This window comes from Eretmochelys imbricata, chromosome 2, assembly GCF_965152235.1.
Source record: "Eretmochelys imbricata isolate rEreImb1 chromosome 2, rEreImb1.hap1, whole genome shotgun sequence".
Classification (NCBI taxonomy): domain Eukaryota; kingdom Metazoa; phylum Chordata; order Testudines; family Cheloniidae; genus Eretmochelys; species Eretmochelys imbricata.
Genome location: NC_135573.1, coordinates 259,216,591 through 259,233,859, shown reverse-complemented (window position 1 = coordinate 259,233,859; position 17,269 = coordinate 259,216,591). Strand labels below are relative to the sequence as shown.

At 47.4% G+C, this 17,269-nt stretch overlaps 1 long non-coding RNA gene across 2 annotated transcripts in view; it reads left to right on the top strand.

Annotated features, from left to right (window-relative positions):
* Positions 1-17,269, top strand: part of LOC144259997 (uncharacterized) — a 45,672-nt gene that overhangs the window by 8,143 nt on the left and 20,260 nt on the right. For both annotated transcript variants that reach the window (XR_013344977.1, XR_013344976.1), the window contains exon 2: positions 14,102-16,872. This is a non-coding gene — a long non-coding RNA (uncharacterized LOC144259997). The remainder of the gene's footprint in view (positions 1-14,101; positions 16,873-17,269) is intronic.

Here is a 17,269-nt window from a genome sequence, read left to right as displayed (position 1 = left end):
CTGGCAATGAATGTATTAGAACAGATTTGATTAGATTAGAGTAAAACAAGCATCTTGCAATGCAGAGCTGCATGCAGCTGTGTGGCTCCAGGTAAAACATCCGCACAGGGGCTTTGTGCAGGGGATGCAAGCCCCAGATCCCCAGTAGCATGTTCTGTAAGGACAGATGGCAGGGAAATGTGGTGATCTTCAAGGGAAAGGGCAGCTTGGGAAGGGAAAACAAAGAGTGTGGTGTAACAATAAGGACAAGAGACCTGCAGTGTGGTTAGTGTTACTTTGGGGCAAAGGTCAGAGTGGAACTAAAAAGGCGGTGCTACTATCCCAAGCTCCACCCACAAAATAAACTCCACCTACCTCTCCACACCGCTCAGCATGGATGGTGCAAATGGCTGAAATATGACCACACATGCTCTCTGGGCTTCTTTGGCTCTGAAAACATGCATGGGGGTCTGAATATACACATGGGCTCGCCTCGGCTCCTCAAGCTATAGGGCTCATATGCCCAGTTGGGCTCCTTGGGCTCGGTTCCCCCAGGAGTGTTCAGAAGTCCAGCTTGGCTCTACTGAGCTCCTTAAGTGTGTCTCTGTCTTGACTGGGGCGGGTGGGGAGCAAAAAGTGGCAGTTCACTCATAAGCACAAAATGAGCTGTCCCTCAGAGCAGGGGCTGGACGTCTTCATGACACCACCTCCTCCCCTCTCCTTTCCGACATGCTTCAAAGGGCAGTGAAACGGTGGAAACCATGTGTACATTTAAAGTATTGTGATTGGGCCTCTGAGCTAGCCCTCGCTGAGATGAATGGGGCGTGTTGCTCCTCTCAGAGCTATTGTTTCAGGGTTCCGCAAGAGCGAGCAGACATCGCTGGCATCGGTTACAATTGGTTCATGTCTTCAGGGCCATCCCCACAGCCAGGCGAGGTAGAGATTGACTTTTTGTTTGTTTGTTTTTCAGTGAAAGCTTAGCTACTGCAGAGCAAGAAGGCAGCATGAACGAGGTGATGGTGTACTGCACCTGTGCTTACTGGTTGAATCTGAGCCCTGCTTTTGGGGCACTGAGATACCACTCTGTTAGGCTGTATGGACAATGTATTCTTTGTTATTTATGATGTCTATTAAAATGGAAGCCCCAACCAAGAGCAAGCTCCGTCATACTAGAAGCTGTAAAAAGGCATAGTCAGAGACAGAGCTTAGCCGAGGGAGCTTGCATTCTCAATGGACAAGACAGACAAAGGGTGGGAGATTTTGATCTGATTTTGCAAACTGGGAACTGAGGCACAGAGAGGCACACCAAGTGTCACCCAGTGAGTATGTAGCAGAGCCGGGAACTGAGCCCAGCCCTGTAGAGTCCTAGTTCATTGCTATCCTTCTCCAGGCAGAGGTTAAAGGGACGGTCATGACACAGTCATCACACAGCACCACACATGCCATGTGCTCCTGGGGACCACTTCCATGCCCTATTGCAGCCTGTGCCCGGTCATGCTGTCCCACCTTCCGCAGGTCTCTGAGTGCTCTGCTGCCTTGTCATGCTGTCTATGCAGGAGGCATAACCCTGATCCGCCCGGTTGCTTCCCATCGCTGTCGATCTTGCTTGTGCAACACTTTGGTGAGCAGCAACGATCCCAGTCACAGCTATTTGTGGCCCTGGCAAACCCTCCCCACAGTGCTCATGCTCTGTGTTAGAGGAGGCGCAATGTACACTGTAGTTCCCATGCTATTTTAGATACTGTCAGTCACTTTGGACACAATCCTGCAAGATGCTGAGCAACCTCAGTTTCTTTCAACTTCCACGGGAGCATCCAGCACCCAGGCAGGACCGGTCCCTTTATGCCCATTCTTACAGTTCCCCACATCTCTTATCCTCCCTCTTTCCCCACTCATCCCTCAGTCCCAGTCTTCCTCTTTTGCCTGCGACAGCTCCTTCTCTCTCTCTCTTTCTCAATCCCCTTCATGTCCTCAGAGTCCTATTCATTAGACGCCAATAGCACATTCCAGGAGCGAGAGGTGCGCTTTAATATTGTTTTTCTGCATCTCTTAATGAGAACGCGATGACACCAGTAAAGCTATCAGCATAGGAGCCAATTCACTAAAAGTGGGCTAAACACTGTAACCAGCTCCCCCTCACTAGATGACACTAATCAAGACAAACTCTCTAGAGGTCATTGCAGCTTGAGATACCATAAAATGATATCCTTTTGGGAGGAGATCAATTACTCTGTCCAGGCTCAAGCAGTGGTGGTACCCTGGGGCTGTTTCTCGGACCACAAGATATCATAGCCCTTCATCCCCTTAGAAATAGCAGCATGCAGAACCACAGGATCCATAACAAGCCCTTGCCAAAGTAAAAGGTTTCACCTTGGCCTCAGATGCATGGCTTTAAATACCAGAATCACTTAATTGTACCAATCCCAACTTTCCCTATGGGAAATACAGCTGAGAGCCAGGAAAAAAAATAAGTTTCAATCTTTCCCACGTTATCTCATTTGTCCATTTTGCAGTCTCCTCTCTCACTAAAGTGGGTGACAAAACGGCAGATGGAATTGAATGTTGGTGAATGAAATGAAAAAATAATCCCAACTAAACATACAAAATGGTGGGGTCTAAATTAGCTATTACTACTCAAGAAAGAGATCGTGGAGGCATTGTGGATAGTTCCCTGAAAATATCCACTCAGTGTTCAGTGGCAGTCAAGAAAGCTAATATTCCACTGTATAAATCCATGGTACGCCAACACCTTGAATATTGAGTGCAGTCTGGGGACTGATCTCAAGAAAAGATAGAATAGAATTGGAAAAGCTGCAGAGAAAGGTAATAAGAATGGCTAGGGATATGGAACAGCTTCCATAGGAGGAGGGATTAAAGAGACAGGGACTTAGCTTAAAAGGGAGATGAGTAAAGGGGGATATCACAGGGGTCTATACAATCATGACTGGTGTGGAGAAAGTGAAGAGGGAAGTGTTATTTATCCCTTCACATAGCACTAGTACTAGGGGTCACCCAATGCATTTAATAGGCAGCAGGTTTAAAAGCAAACATAAGGAAGTATTTCTTCACACAATGCACAGTCCACCTGCGGTACTCATTGCCAGGGGACGTCATGAAGGCCAAAAGTATAAATGGGATAAAAAAAGAACTAGATAAGTTTATGGAGGATAGATCCATCAATGCTTATTAGCCAAGATGGTCAGGGATGCAATTCCATTCTCCAGGTGTCCCTAAACCTCTAACTGCCGGAAGCGGGGACTGGATGGATTACTGTATAATTGCCCTCTTGTGTTCATTCCCTCTGAAGCTTCTGGCACTGGCCACTGTCAGAAGACCGGATCCTGAGCTAGATGAACCATTGGTCTTACCCAGTGTGGCTGTTCTTGTCTTCACAGTTCTGTCCTAACCTCCCCAGTAAGAAAGGGTTCCCTTCAAAGTCCCTTCCATTCTTCCACCTCCCCCTCATCTCAATGAGGAGATACGATGCAAGTGGGCCAGGATGTAACCCACACTGACACGAGTGAAGAGATTCCCACTGACCTAAACCCAGGGCTTTTAGTATAAAGGTAGGCCTAAATTTAAATGGTGCATCGGTGCAGGTGCATAGCTCTAGCGTTTCAGTGAAGATGCTACCTACGCCAACAGGGGGGCTTGGAAACAAGTATCTTAAAAAGGCCAAATCCATTCAGAAAAACAAGCCTAGGCTGAGCAAATCTGGACAAAAATCAACGGACAGCAGTGCAAGTTGTCTTAAAATATCAATATCTATCAATATGTAGATTGAGTTAAAGAAGCAGCTGGTGGGATGAGAGGGAGCCAGGAAGTGGTGGAATCCAGGCCCAGCCCTGCCACTGACACTATGTGGCACGTAAGTTAAGGACAATGGACAACATTTTGTGGGTGATCTAAATGAGAGGGCACCAAAAGGAGTTTCCCGTTCAAATGGCATAGAAAATCTGAAAATGAAGCAGATCACTGATGGCTTTAGGATAAAAGTCAGCCTCAGGACTGGCCCTTCCCTTCCCCCCTCCCCCCCATCAGCCACACCGCTGACAAGATTATTACCATGTATAAGAGGAGAGAGAGCAAAGCGAAAAGGATGAGTAAATAGGGCTTGCTCTAGCTCCCACTGATGTAAATGAAGAGACTACCATTGGCTTCCATGAGGGATGGATCAGGCCGATAAATGAACAGCATGACTAATGATGCACTCCAGCAGACAGCCACTGAACCCCCACCCTACATCCACAGCTAGTGAGGAGGGAGGGAAATCTTACTGACTCCCCTCTGCTGCCCTGTGTGGAAGGGAGCGAAGGTCTCCGGGGAGGGGGTGGCAGAGCAGCAGGGGACAGGGGGCAAAGGAAAACAATGCACCTCCTCGTCCTGTGGCTGTGAGAAATGTAGCCCACACAACCCCCTCACTCTGTGAAGGGAAAGAAGGAGCTGGCAGAGGTGGGCTTATAAGCACAAAGTAGGGGCTTCAGGGTTTGGTCCTGTAAGCATGAGCCCTACTTGAGCTGCATCTCAGACAACCAGCCTAGCTAACCACCCAAGGTTAAACTGTGCTCTGCAAACACCCAAAATAATGGAATCTGTCCCCGTAATTAATGTGCCTCACAATAATGCCTGGATTGTCAGTGCGAAGAGAAGATGAAGTGCAGCTGGATGACTGACTGTATTCAGAAAGACGATCCAGATAATAGGATTTAGTGGACTTGAACAAACTCCACCAGATACCTCAAAGAAGCGGGTCAGCTGTCTGAATGCAAATATTGGCTCAGCCTGCTTCTCAGATTCCTCAGTTGGCAGTAGAGTGCATCCCAAGCTGCTAACCACAGGGGTAGGTGTTTATTGTTATAATTATTATATAACATTTCTATTAGGCAGGGTCATGGCCCCATTGTGCTGTGCATTACACAAATGCAGGTAAGGACACAGGTCCACAAAATTATTTAGGCACTGAATTAATGGCAGAGGGGTGCCTAGCTACCTCTGATGACCTGGGCCACAATCCCTGCTTCAGGGAGCTTCACCATCTAAAAGACACAAGAGGAGACAAAGGGACAAGGACGGGAAAATAACACACAAGCAAATGTACGTGGTGATGATCGGCGCAGCTGAGTTAGTGGTGTGTTTTGTTGTTACCAATGTTGGGATAGGAATGGGGGGGGAGTTGGTCCGAGAAAGGAAGTTTGAAAGGAAGCAAGGGGAAGAAGAACCATCAGAGCTTGCCACCTGCTTAGTCGCTGGACAACAGCCAGGGTTTCGCTTGGGATCTGAGAGGAGACAATTTACTGGATCTCTGTGTTTACTTTCATCTTAAGGGCCACTTGCTGAGCTCTCTACATGAACCGAGAGACCCATGCTGAAAAGGGGGAAGTGGTTCAAGGTAGAACCACTGGAATAGGTTACCAAGAGAAGTGGTAAATTAATTGTCCAGCACACGGAGTCTTTAAATCAAGACCACGTGACTGTCTAAGAGCTATATTTTAGCTTAACCGCAAGTTATACGGCTTGAGGCAGGAATCACTGATTGAGATTCTATGGCCTGTGCAGTGCAGTCAGCCAGCCTCGTTGTTCATAGTGGTCTGTTGTGGCCTTAAAATCTATGAAACAAAGACAGATGAACATAAAGTGCCAACGGATTAATAATCATGTGCACTGTCGGCCTGGGCAGCTGAAGGCGCAGTTTGGTCTAAGTTGCACAGCCAGCATTTATACAGCCTAGTCCTACGTTCTCAATATCTGAGACAGGAGTACACAGGTAATATCGCCACTAGGATAAAATGTTCTTGAACAACGTCCCCAGTGTATTTTGCCACACGTCTGTCCCATCAATATTAGGTGTGGAAGTCTTACACTATAGCACGTATTTTTCCAGTTTACAGTGGCCAATACAAGAAAAAAACATGTTCTTTAGTTCTGGTTTGGTACCTTTCTGTCCCTCTCATGCTAAATCAGGGCTGTGTGTGTGTTGCACAATAGATAAAGCTCCTGTCTATACAGTGACATAGGGCAACTACCAATGTTTGGGATTCCTGTACACCGGGTATCTCTGCCTGCTGGAAATGGGAAGGATTTTTTTTAAAAACATAGCAGAATGGCAAGTAACGGACTCTGGGGGGACCTTGCCCAGCTAACCAAAGTGTGCAGTGATTCCTGCTGCAGGGAATATGAAGGTAGCAACTTTTACGGCCATGGAATTGGCAGCATCATGTCAGTGACACGTTATGTTTTGTTCTATGAAACACGCCCACTTACTCCTCCATTAATGGCTGAGGGAGCAATTCAGCCCTGTACGGAGGCCCAACCCAAAGCTTATGCATCATTTAAATCCCACCTACGTCCTATTTGGGATCTCAAATGGGATTTCAGTGGTGTGTAGGATTGCGCTGGCCCTCTGCACACTGGGGGGGTGAATTTCACCTTGAAAGAACCCACAGAGTTTAAAGTCTACCCTTTAATGCTGGTAGGATTTTCACAGTTATCCTTCATTGTTGATAATGGGGGGCTAGCTGCACAAGACTGAGATGCATGCTCAGTTACTGTCTATGGGGGACTAATATCCCCTATATTATTTTTACTCGGCTACACATTTCAAAGGTTCAGCGCTGGCAAACAGCATAGGGAAAATGAGCCCATTGAGGCTCATTAATGTCCATCTGATATGATTTCATTATATGGGATATGTTTCCCAGAAAGGGAGAGAGTACACAGCGGCCATTTGGGAGAGAGGGTACCATGATTGTGTGTGAGATTTCACTGCTTCCTTAAGCTCCCTTCTTAAGTTATTTCCTTTTGCCCTTGAGAGGCTGTTTTGTTGCTAGCAGTGGCCGAGAGTATTTCACGATTTTTCTTCAGATGGGGGTTTTCTTCCTCTGCTCTCCTAGTCTTTGAAATCTTTATGCCTCTTCAGAGAGCACGAAAAATGAAGACGCACCCTGGGCTGCTGTGATAGTCAGTCTCCCGTCCATGTCCATGAAAACATCTCACCCGGGTGTACTTCCAAGGGAGCCCCACCAACCCTACAAAGTTTAGCTCATTAATTGGATTCTCAGACTATTCCAACTGGGGATATTCTCACAGGACCTGAGATGACTTTTAAATGAGTTTTTTCCTGTTCTGAGAACTCCAGGAGCAAAATTAGGCTCACCTCCAGTTCTTCTGGCAGCAGGGAGATAAATACATTAGAATAGAGCTGTAGTGAGGTGGGGGTCATGTCAGGAGAGCAGAAGCTCACCAGAATGCTCCCTTTCTCCCTGTAGAAACTTATTTGCAGGTAAACCACAGAATTGGGGTCCCCCTGGTTTGATGGGAAACTTGGGGGGGGGGATCATAGGTGGTAAGATCACTGTTTCCTGCAGCATAGACCCTTCCCTGCTTCAGTACTCTAGGGATATTTCAGCATAAACTTTTTTGACATGCCTGTGTTAATGTCTTCTGGAAGGTAGAATCTATGGCCATCACTAGTGGAAACCCAGCAGGATCATGGTTTCCCAATGGGGAAGACCAGTTAGGAAAAACTAAGCTTCAGTGGATGGATTGAGATTCATAGGAAATCCACACATATCTTGAACCATCAGCAGGTTGGGAGGGCTAAAGTCTTTCATCCTAAACCTTAGCCCTTAGTTCTTTGCTCTTCCTCTCTGAATTCCTTCTTGTTTGTCTACATCTTTCTGGTGCTCTTACTTTAGAAGCATGGACTTTGAAACAGCGGACATGTACTCTTTCACATGCCATATTTAGATATGAATTCCTTTTCTGCTGAGCCAGTCTCCACGCTAACATCACAGCAATGCTGCTTCCTGAACTCTTAGATCCACCTAATTCCTAAACACAGAAAGCCAAGTGCGTCGGCATCAGATTCTGTCAGCTCTAGATCATCTAGTGCTTTGTTCTGTGAGGTGCCTGGGTCCATTCTGAAGGGAACTAAGAAGTCCAGCAAAATGTTTTCATGGTTTTACAGTGTCTTTTGCCAAAGTGGAATTCAAGCTATTCATAATAAAATCTTTGTGAACTCAAAATTCCTGTTCTTTTTTATTCTTACCACATACTATAATTAGAATAAAATAATCAGCCAGAAATAAATTCTATGAACTCCTAGCTGCATTCTTCTCTTGCCGTTGACTGAATGAAAATATACTGCTAAATCTTATGAGGATAATTCTAAATGCAAAGCAGTGTTGCAATCAGGGGTCTTGCACCACTGTAAAACTGGTGAGAGATTGGAATCAGGCCCCCAATGTAATAGAATGTGATAACGTGTAAATAATCTAACTAGCAGCAAACAAAGTTATCTGCAGTTGTGAACAGTGTAACAGCAACAACAAAACCAGCAAGCCAGTATTTTTGAATGTCTTGAAGAAAGTAGCTGCAGATTTAGGTCATGGAGTCTAAAGGCAGAAGGGACCATCTGATCATCTAATCAGACTTGCTGTATTTCATAAGCTTGGCCATCTCCTCAGCAAGCCCAACAACCGAAGTTAGACCAAAGAATTCTCTTGTCACATGCAGAGAACAGGAGGGACGGAGATGCACCAGTGCCTGAGGCCCCAGCCATGGTAAGGAATTGATTAAGTGAGATATCTATTAAGTGGGAGAGCAGTGTTGCCTATTGGCACTGGACTGCAACGCAGGAGACAGTTCTAGTCTCAGCTTTGTTGCTGACCTCGGGCAAGTCACGTCCCCTCTCTGTGCCTCAGTTTCCCCATCTGCAAAAAAGGGGATGGTGATACTGACCTCCTTTGCCAAGTGCTTTGACATTGACTGATGAAACATGTTTTAAAATAGCTAAGTATTGTTCTTAATATTTTATTATATGGCCAGGCTGTCCCTCCTGAAAATTTAGTTATTCATGATCCCCATAATAACTGCTCTAACATTAATATTGTATTAATAGATTGCTAGAGAACAACATACTTCCATTCCCCTTCCCATTCCTACTGTTTTTTATCATCCTTGGCTTCATCAGGTCTAATATTTAGGGCTCAATCCTACAACTAATTGCTTGAAAGCAGACTTCAGTGCAGCTCCATCTGAGTGCAGCAGTTCATCCCTATGTGACGAACTGCAGGACCTTAGACTGCAAGCTTTAAGGTGCAGGGACTATGTTTTCTTATGTGTCCTGTGAAGCACCTATCACACTTTTTTGTGCTGTAGAATAATTGATGAGGAGTGGATGCACGGAAACAGAAGAGCATAGACGAGATACATAAAAGTCCTACAAAATGAGAAAGGGAAATTGAACAGGGAAAGGGGGAAGATGCAACCGCTTAGGAAGCGGAGTAAAATCACATCTGCTGCACAGGGTGTGAATGCTCCGAATCCAAAGGAAAAAAAGAGAATGACCTGGCTGTGCTATTTAACTGACAGTTGGAAGACTCACTGCTGCCTGGGACTGGTTCAGTGCACATCTCTCTGAAAAGAAATAAATGGTTCAAAGAACAGAGAATTCTGGCTGTGGAAATGCTTACTCATCTAAAAAGAAACCCACACATACTGCAAGTGCTTGCAAAATTGGCAATCTTTTATTGGCTATGCAGGTCAAGCTCCTATAAAGGAAGCAGAATCGACCTTTTCAGTTTACTAAGTAATATATATGGCATAGCAGAGAAAGTATTCAGAGATTATGGTCTAATTACGTATGCAAATATATTGGATGGAGAGTATGATATTTTGCAAGCTGCTCATAAAAGAAAGTCTGTTTTTTGAAAGCCCCTAATTTTCTATTTTAGGAGACAGCCTGGTACACACTTTGATGTTGTTATTTTTATTTAGTGGTATTACTTATCTAGGCTGTGCTACCTTGTACAGGACATCAATGGTTCTGAACTTCTCCATACCGTGACCCCTAGTTACAACAGAAAAATGGTTTGAGATCTCTCTCCCGGAAGCTTTTGAACTCCTCAAGCACGTTGAAAGGGAGGGTAGCCAACATCCTGTGACTGAGGGTATGTCTACCCTGAAATTAGTCACTTGTGGCTTGCCTGTGGCAGCTGACTCGGTCTTGCAGGGGTCAGGCTAAGGGGATGTATAATTGCAATATAGGCAGGCTGCAGCATGAGCCATGGAACCCTTCCCCCTCATGGGTCTTAGAAGGCTCCAGCCCTAGTCTGAACGTCTACACTGCAATTAAACATCCCCTTAGCCCAAGCGAGGGTCAGCTGGCATGGGCCATCCATGGGTTTTTAATTGCAGTCTAGACACACCCTGAGAAGATGTGGTGCAGGCATAGCAGAGGAGATGAGAAGGAACCATGTTGCACTCGGGGTTCCCGAGAGGAATTGTTCCTGGTGACACCCAGGTAGGGCACAGCACGGCACCTACACCACCTTTAGAGAGAAGGTGCATTCTCCTGCCCCTCCATGCCTGGCCAGTCTCACATGGCGTCACCTTCACCCCGCTCTCTCTGAGACAGCCGGAGGAATTAAGGGCTATGCTCTCTTACGGAGTTCTAAAAACCCTTGAGCAGGGTCACAAGTGTAGGGGAGTCCCTGACATTCACCCATATGGTGACAGGCCAGAGTCTGGCTTCCTTATGGCACCAATGGCATGCTGTGCTCTATGGTGAGTGGTGTCTCTCTCACCCCGTGCCACTGTTAACGGAGCCCTTCGCTGCTCGTGCCACAAATCAGACGGAGACCACGTAGCATGCCAGCACCAGTGCCCTTTGATTCACAGGGTCAGTTCCCACCTCCGTCTATGTACAGCCCACTCCATGCTGCTCCCTGGGGGACAGCTAGCTTCTTCAGGCCAGAAGGGAACTGGAGCCACAGGCTCCTCCCTTTCCAGGTCCCCCGCTTAGCTTCCTTTCTGCCAGCTTTATATAGCCCCCTGTCTGCTAAGGCCAGCAGGTGTTTCTGCTGAAGCCCTTAGGCGAGCCATACCCAGCCAGCACCAATTAATACCCCTTAATTGGGGCTGGGCTAACAGGGGCCTGGCTCAGAACCTCCTGGCCAGCACCCTGATACACGCCTCCCCCCTTAAGAGCCGCAAGGTCCGGCCAACCTCGGCCCTTTCACCTTCTACCCGGGGTGGGGGATCCTTCCGGCGAAAGCTCCCCAGTCCTGCCGGGCAATCCCGAGTCACCTCTGCTGGTGTTTTCTCCATCCCCCTCCCACAGAACGTACACTGCTCAGGGAGTGGCTGCCCCCATAATTCCGCCTCAGCCCGCAGATCGTCACACCAGTCACAGTTCGGCGGGCACCCCATCCCCTGCTCCTCCTGTACCTCTGGTCGGGAGTCAGAATTCATCCCGCCATCTGGCAGGGCCTTCTGCGCTTCAGTTTCCCCTGCATTGCCCTGTGGGTTCAGGGTCTCATCCATGGGGAGCGATGTTATGGGATGCTCCCCTGGACCCGTCCCTTCTTCTGAAGGGCTCAAGCTGGCCAGCTCCCCCATATACCCTTCCCGAGGGTTCACCTGCTCTGGGCTTTGTTGTCTAGGAGTTTCTTCATTACCGACGGGACTTTGCCTGTCCCAGGATCCTCAGGCTTGGGATATTCGCCCCCGCTCTCAGAGCGCCCCACCGCTTCCTTCCAGGTAGCGAGTCCCAGTCTCTGCCTAACACCACTGGGTACGGTAGCCTCTCCAGCACCTCCACCCGCTTCCATCTGAAGCGGCCTCTCACTTCCAGGGGTACCTGAGCCACCGGGCAGGACTTCTTGTCCCCATGGATGCACCCAAGGGCCATCCTTGCCCCTGCGATGAGCCAGTGCGGCTTCACCAGTGCCTTCTGTACTAGTGTACAGCCTGATGCGATGTCTACCAGGCCCGTGCGGGGTTTTCTCCCAACCCTCGCGGGGATGGTGGACAGGTTCGGCCCCCGTTTTTGCCCCTCAACCTGAGTCCATCCACAAAATTCTGCCCATCCGCACTCCATATCCAGGCAGTCCCGTTTTGTGTGACCCGGTCTCCCACACTGCCAACAAGTTAGCCTGGCGGGCCTTTCGGGCGCACCTCAGGGGAGCCCTTCTTCTCTTGGCCTCTCCCGGAAAAAAGTTCTGTCTGCCTCTTCCCCGGCTCCCTGCCTTGCCGTAGCCGGTCCTCCCTCGGCCTCAATGTACTCCTCCGTCAATCTGACGGCCACTTTGACGGTGCCGGGCTGGTGACGCCTCACCCACACGCGTGTGGTCTCAGGGAAGCCCTGCAGTATTTGTTCGAGGACTAGAGGGTCCATGATTTCCCCTACAGTACGCGCCTCTGGCCTCAGCCAGCGGGTGGCCCAGTCCATCAGCCGCTGGGCACACGCCCAGGGCCACGCTGCCGCCGCCCACTGAGCCATCTGGAATTTCTGACGGTACCGCTCAGCCGACAGGCCCACCCGATCCAGAATGGAGGCTCTCACTGCCTCATGATTCTGGGCTTGTTCCTCGCTCAAGGCCATAAAGACCGCTTGAGCCTCGCCCGTCAAATACGGAGCCAGATGGAGGGCCCATGTTGTCCTCTCCCATCCTACGCACGTGGCTACCCACTCAAAGGTCCCCAGGAAGGCATCTGCTGGGCTCATTTTACATAGTCCCAAGACCGGCAGCCAGGCGCCCTCCCCTCCCACAGGACTCACCACTGGTTGCAGGAGCCGCTCCTATACGCCGGTCTGCTCCCAGATAAACTCCTGCAGGTTCCACTGTTGTTCAGCCTGCCAGGTCAGTAAGGCCTGTCTCTCAGCCTGGTGGGACTGCTGGAAACCTTGCAGGGCCTGCTGCATCACCAGCCATTGTAGGATCTCCTCCATGTCCGGGTCACCAACCACATTTCCTGGCTTCCAATCCCAGACAAGCCCCCACATGTAACAGAGCCCTTCACTGCTCATGCCACAAATCAGTCAGAGATCACTTAGCATACCAGCACCAGTGTCCTTTTATTCACAGTGTCAGTTCCCTCCTCCATTTATATACAGTCCATTCCACGCAGCTCCCTGGGGGACAGCTAGCTTCTTCAGGAGCCACAGGCTCCTCCCTTTCCAGTTTCCCACCTTAGCTTTCTTTCTGCCAGCTTTATATAGCCCCTGTCTGATAAGGCCAGCAGGTGTTTCTGCTGAAGCCCTTAGGCAAGCCATATCTAGCCAGCACCAATGAATACCCCTTAATTGGGGCTGGGCTAACAGGGGCCTGGCTCAGAACCTCCTAGCCAGCACCCTGTTACAGCCACCTCAGAGTGTCTAGTGAGAATGGTAGAGAGGTTCATTTTCTCTTACTCTTCCCTGACTCATGGAGCAAAGCAAAAGAAGCAGAAAGAGGCAAGCAGGGGGTGTAGTCAGTGTTGCTGCTTAGAACTATAACCACAGGATGAAGCTTGTACTAGCACTAAAAATAAAATAGTGAAAATCTAATGTACAGACGCTTTGTGCATGAGGGTTCTCTTTCCTCCTAGAAAGGAAGGTAGGTGATGCAGTTCTTGCTCCCGCTTCAGCTATTAGAACCCGGGGCCAGATGGCACAAAGGTGCTAAGTAATAATCCTTCATCTTCATTGCGAGAGGGCTGCTGTGTTTTTCCCATTTCCATCCGTTGGTCCGGCCCCAGGGCTTCTGCATTCTTCTCTGTCGCTTTTATATAATACAAATGCCAGGTAATAAGTTCAAAAGGCTAGATGCTGGGTTAGTTCATCTCTCTGGTTTATTAGGCTAGCCCTGACTAACATGGTTGTTTTAGCTTGGGGCAGCATGGAGGGAAAGGGAACATTATTTCTCACACCTTGTGCTTACTGCACTATTCAACAGCCAAGAGAAGCAGCCAGCAGGGCTCTCACTACACTATAAAAGAGAAGACACAATTCCTCTTCCTTTTTTTTTTTTTAAGTACGTGCTAATATGGCCTTGTGGAACAATAGTAAAACAGTAGCAAATTCCACATGTAATGGCAGGAGAGTTCTAAGGCCTGTGTTATGCAGGGGGCCAGACTAGATTATGTAATGGTCCCCTCTGGACTTAAAATTGATGACATATTATGAAATTTGAGTGACGTTCTTGAAATTCTTCAGATACACTGAGCAAGGACCATCCTTCAGTCACTTGCTCTGTCTCATGAGATCACTCACAAGGGGGTCCATTTTAACATGATAATTCCTGTAAATTAGACACCTTTCTGTTACCAATTAGATTGAGACTCTTCCTTCATTTTATAGGAAATCAAACAGTCCATTCGTTTGCTGAAAATCTGGGCCTGATTTCAAATGATGGCCTACAGCTGAAGCCCTCCATATCCTGTCCCTAATCTCCATGGCCATCCGGACCCCTGAAGCATAAATATTTTAACTACATGAAGATAAAGTTCCATGCCACAGGGCTTCCTCTTCTTGCACATCAGTGATGTCTGTGATACTCCAACCAACCCATGTGGCTAAAAGAGGATTTGGGGTTTTTTCAGCATCTTTTCTTGAAAGTGAAGTGCAGCTGTATGGATTTCATTTTGTTAGCCCCCTCTGAGGCTGGAAACCATTGGCATCTCCTCTATCCTATAGTCTCATTTCAGCACCAGTAGAGCTCCACTTTCACTGGCTAGGAGGAGGATCGTAAAAGATTCCAGGTCCTCAGAAGCGTGAAGCACCCTCTTATATTGGGTGTAAACTCAGTACCAATGTGTGAAAAGAAATAATTAGAAAGGACTGTTTTACACTTGAAAAGACTTCAAAAGCCTGTGGAAGTGAATTCAGCACAAATGAGAGGCTATCCATTTATCTATCCTGCCCGTTGCTGAAGTATCTAAGTGCTCATGTGATGCGCTTTGTATGAAGGAAGTTATACCTGATGAAACCCTTTACTAAGCCCAGGGATGGTGGTATGCCCATGCTTTTTACTTGCGTGGGGGAGGGATAGTTCAGTGGTTTGAGTATTGGCTTGCTGAACCCAGAGTTGTGAGTTCAATTCTTGAGGGGGCCATTTAGGGATCTGGGCCAAAAATTGGGGATTAGTCCTGCTTTGAGCAGGGGGTTAGGCTAGATGACCTCCTGAGGTCCCTTCTAACCCTGATATTCTATAAACATGTTTCAGATAATGCATGATGAAAATATAAGAACCTCCTCCAGCAGGGTCAGCTCTGGAAGCTTCTTTCCTTACCACTTGGAATGGAGTTTCTGTTATTTTCTCTTTGTCTACTGGGCATTACCTTAGGAATGGCATCGAAGAGTCAAACACTCCATCACTGCCAAAGACTTTTAACTGTTTAACCAAAACAAGTGTTTTCTAGCCATAAGAGCAGGAGTTTTGGAGTCAGCATCAAGCAATCCAGCAACTTTAAATCAAATCAAACCCTCCATGTACAAGTTATTGTTTCTCAGCTCAGCAACCAAACCAGCCTTCCAAGCTCCCCTCACTCCAAAGCATTCAGAGTTCATATCACTAAGCAAATGGATCAGAACATTGTGACACACTGAAGGAATGGTTGTCTGTGGGGATGCAGATGACCCATCCATCAGAAGGGAGGAGGGATTTCCCCTGGCTGGTGAGACACAGAAAGCAGCTATGGAAGAACTGCTGGGGAAAGGTGAATCCAAATGAAAATAGACACTCCTAGCCCAGAGAGCAGAGATCACAACTCTCTAGAAGAAGAGTGTGGGGAAGGTCCCAATGCTGGGAGTGGGGATCACACAGTAACCCCAAGAAGGGAGATGGATTTTTTGCATCTGTACAGTTCGAGGGTTGGGAGACAGCTCAACAGAGGGCCAGCCAATATGCAGGATCTCCCTGAACCATTATCTCACCAGACCCTGTGGTGCCAGAATCCCAAATGTAGGATTAGATTGAGAACACAGGCAGAAAAGAACACTGGAGGAAAAGAAAAGCCAGTAACTGATTACATGCAAAGGTTCAGGAAGGAGATAAATGACACAATGAGTAATTAACAAACCAACCTCAAACCCAGGCTGATTAAACTGAAGGCGTAGTATAGTAAAAATACTTGGAAACGCCTACCCATGGTGAAAGATTTGCTGTTACAGTTAAACCTTGTAATAAGGATTTTGATACTGATGTTAAACCCCGTGATAAGATACAGTGTGCACAATTTTTGGGAAGAGCCTTTGAGCATACTAGGAATGATAATTGGGAACACCTGTAATGATAAGAAACCTCATGATAATGCTGCTGCTCAGCTATTATCTGTAAACACACTTAAAGTTTGTCACTGCAGAGAAACCATAATAAACCTGGTTTGCTGTATGGAAGGGGAAACTGAGGCATACCGCCTCATGGCTTTGATGGCTGAATGCCAAAAGAACCCTAACACACATTGCATTTGAGTTAATCAGTGACTAACTATCTTACAGTGAACTAAGGGGGGGAGGTGAGACACACTGTACCTCAAAAGGGCACCCTGTAACCCCCATAGTCATCATTCACATATAGTTGTGATACCTCATACAAAGCATGCCGTGTAAGATATCATATGAAAGGTCATGATCTACTGAAACCCGTTGTTCTCTCCAAATATGTATATCATTAGTATGTCTGAAGTTATGAGATTTTGCTGTATGGTTGTTACTGAAATATGCTGTGAGCTTGCTAGTGACATACAAAGGATCCCCGCCCAGGATGGTGTTTTACGACCATTGATCAGCAGGGGAGTTGTAACTGAGGGATTTAGAAGTCAGTGACAGCTGCCCAAGCACCACACAATGGGGCCTACTCAGCTTTATGACTCAGTTGCACAAGACCACACCAAGGGATTGGTCAGCACAGTGATTCAGCAAAGCCCACCAGGACATTTCTGGGCAAGTGTCTTCAGGGCACATGGACGAAGGATATAAAATAGGAAACAGAGGCAGCCTGCTTTTGCCTTTCTCCTCCCCCACCCACTCTGGAAGCTGCCGGAAGGCTGAGAATATGACAATTTCGCCGCAGGAGACTGGTCCAGGCGTAAGGGGAAGTCTGTGTATTAAGAACTGTAACATCCCGAGAGGTAAGATATTGCTGCTCTAAATACTGCTTAATGTAATAAGGTTTAAGATTTAGATTGTGTGTTTTTCTTTTATTTTCTTTGGTAACTTTCTCTGATCTTTTATGTCTACCACTTATAGTCACTTAAAAGCTATCTTTCTGTGGTTAATAAATCTGTTTTATGCTTTACCTAAAGCAGTGTATTTTGGTTGAAATGCTTGGGAAATCTCAGCTCAGTTACACAGGCTTGTGCATCTCCTCTCCACATAGAGGGAGGGATGGACTGGGTAATAAACTTACACTGGTCAGGCTTCTGATCAGGACAAGACGGTACAGCTCTGGGGTGTAAGATTGCGAAGCTGGTGGGAATTGGCTGGAACCTCTCTATTGTTGGTTTATGAGTGGGTGAGAGAAGCATT